Source organism: Rhinopithecus bieti, unplaced genomic scaffold (assembly GCF_001698545.2).
Source record: "Rhinopithecus bieti isolate Rb0 unplaced genomic scaffold, ASM169854v2 scaffold_15136, whole genome shotgun sequence".
Taxonomy (NCBI): domain Eukaryota; kingdom Metazoa; phylum Chordata; class Mammalia; order Primates; family Cercopithecidae; genus Rhinopithecus; species Rhinopithecus bieti.
The window spans coordinates 820,470-823,657 of NW_016808217.1; positions in this window are offsets into that span (position 1 = coordinate 820,470).

A 3,188-nucleotide genomic window follows, 5' to 3' on the forward strand; every position below is an offset into this window, starting at 1 on the left:
CCCCACCCCCCCTCCCCGCGCCTGCCGCCCGCCCGGATTGCACGGAAATAGCTTCTCCAGGCTCCCGGGCCACCCCTTCGCGGTGACTCGCAGAAAGAGCTTCCTGAGCCAGGGCCGGTGGGAAACAAAGGATGTGGGGAGCGGGCGGAAGGGGCCCACGTGGCTGCCGCCGGATTCCTGCTCCCTCCCCAGCCTCCACACGCGCCGCAGGGTCTAGGGCCTGATTGCCAACCCGGGTAGGTGGGTAGGCTGGTGGAAGTCATTCTGGCCACTTACCTCCTGCACCCGGGCAGCCCGCGTGATTTGGGTGAGCGTGAAAGTTGTGCGTGAAACAACTTGGAATCTGTCATTTTTCTTTCTTGAATGAACCAGGTCAGGTTGGAGTCCCTGGGCACCCAACAATATAACTATTATCAGAGAGCCCGTCCTTGCACTTCCACTAAATACTTAATTTTCTAAAACCAGGTCGAGCCCCAAGAATAAATCATTTTCCTTATTAATTCTCCATTCACTCAACAAATACTAATTAAGCATCTACCAAGAGCTAAACACTGGGAATTAGAAGATGAAAATTAAAAAAAAAAAATAGCTAACATGAATCGAGGCCTACAATGTGTCGGACACTGTTCTTCGCACTTTACATGTATTACTTCAGTTTTCCAACCACACTGTGGGGTTATTTTTTGCCCCGTTTCACAGGGAAGAAACTGAAGCCTTAGAAGGATGAAGTTGCCAGGCACAATAGCTCACGCCTGTAATCGCAACATTTTGGGAGGCTGAGGTGGGCGGATCGCCTGAGGTCAGGAATTCGAGACCAATCTGGCCAACATGGTGAAAAGGCTTTCTACTACAAGTACAAAAATTAGCTGAGTGTGGTGACGCGCACCTGTAATCCCAGCTGCTGGGGAGGCTGAGGTGGGAGAATCACTTGAATCTGGGAGACAGAAGTTGCAGTGAGCCGAGATCACACCAGTGCACTCCAGCCTTGGGGACAAAGTAAGACTTAGTCTCAAAAAATAAAAATTTAAAATAAAAAAGAACAAAAAATGAAGTTACTTGCTACGGTTAAGTAGCTCATAAGGGGTGGTGCAGTCAAGCTCCTAAGCACTTAGGGCGACTGGGAGAGATTACAATTTGTAGGGGCACACAGGAGTTGGGGAGGACTCTAGAAGGCCTTTGACCTGGGAGATGTGCAGGGACTGTGAGGGAGTTGCTCACGGCTGAGTATGAATGGTGGGAGGCCAGACCAGGCAAGGGGTGTGTGGAAGGGCAGGGCTGGCAGGCCAGAGGAACTACAATGGTGGTGGGTGCTGAGCCTGCAGAGGTTGCCTGGGACAGTGTTGGGAAGGGCTTGAAGGCCATGTTGCACTTGGTCCTGTGCCCAGAGGAGAGCTCACTGAAGGGTTGGTTGGTTTGTTTTGAGATAGAGTCTCCCTCCGTCGCCTAGGCTGGAGTGCAGTGGCCCAATCTCAGCCCACTGCAACCTCTGCCTCCTGGGTTCAAGTGATTCTCCTGCCTCAGCCTCCCTAGTAGCTGGGATTACAGGCGCCCGCCACCATGCCTGGGTAATTTTTTATTTGTAGTAGAGACGAGATTTCCCCATGTTGGCCAGGCTGGTCTCAAACTCCTGACTTTAAGTGATCCACCCACCTCAGCCTCCCAAAGTGCTGGGATTACAGGCTTGAGCCACCATGCCCGGCCCCACCTATGTTTTTTTGTCTTTGAAGATTATTCTGTGCCAGAATTTAAGATCCACTGAGCTGCCAGCACTTGAATGGCAAACTCAGCATGGCCCCTGAGCATCTTCCTCCCAGGTGTGTGCCTCCTTCTCTGCCTCTTCTGAGAGAAAGGCATGCCACCATCTACCCAGCTCCACCCACCCAGGGGCCAGGATCACAGGCACTCATTGCAGGGTCCCCTTTGAATCTGCCTTTTTCCTTTCTCCCACAGCCCACCCCAGACCTGTGAGCTCTCAGTGCTGCACCCTGCCCCACACAGCTCCCTGGGGCTGGCCCTCACGAGCCCTCCTTCCCAGGCTCTCTTGCCCATTGGCTTCCAGCCCAGTTTGCCCAGTGGGAGGCCGGGGAGGGAGATTGGAAGGCAGGCGGAAGAAGAGAATGCCCAGGCTACTCTTTGCTTCCGGCAGGTGGCCACACCTCCCCTGGGGTGCCAGAGGAGGCAGCCCCTCTGCATGGCTGCTGCGATGTGCTGCCCAGATCCTGCTGCCCAACTGGAGGATCTATTTCCCTGGCTGCTGGGAGTGCATATCAGGAGCTGTTTTGGAAATTGCCTTGACTGAGAAGAGCCACTTTGCCGGAGGTCACACTCCCTTCCCAAGGGTCCACATCCAGTGACCACTGATCATGGAAGAATAAAAGTCCCCTTGTCCCAACTTGGGCCACCTCTCCAAGGCATCCCAGCTTCAGAGCTCCCAGATTGGGTCAATTGAGGCCTTCCTAAAATTGCATCACAGCCCAGCTTTTTCCTCTGCCCAATCCTGTTCCTTCCTCCCCCTCTTCCCACAGAATCCCCTAATAAACCTCTTGCAGGCTGGCCTGCATCTCAGAGTTGGTTTCCTGGGGTGCTCAACCCATGGCACCCCCTCTTCATGGGCCGAGCTCACTCCAGGGACTCTGGCTTCTGGGAGCAGGTGAAACCGCCTTTGTCCCTCCAGCTGTAGGGTGGCAGCGGCTTCCAGATGTTGCTAATCTCTGGGTGACCCCCAGCACCATGTGTTGTTCTCTTTTGTTTCTGCCCTTTCTATACCTTTGTAACTAGTTCTCCACATAAATTCTTTCCACTGAACTTCCTTGCCTAAGTTCCGTTTTCCTGTCCAGACCCTGTCTAATAGAAACCCTCTCCCTTTCCCATGTTCGGCCCTCTCTCCACTCCCATAATCCTAGTTCACAACCTTCCCCTGGATTCCTGCAGTAAGTTCTCAATGGATTCACTCATTCATCCCTTCAACAAACATTGAGCCCCTACTTGGTGCCAGCACCCACTAAGCGCTGGAGACACAGTGATGCACAAAACATGGTATGTCCTGTATCCCCTTGATCCATCCCCCACACAGCTGTCAAGTCACTTTCCTAAAATCTGAATGTGATCATACAAGGCACTGACCTAACCCTTGCAGGGACCCCACCCCCAGATAAAATCCGAACACAGCAGTATGGAAAAGTAGGCCC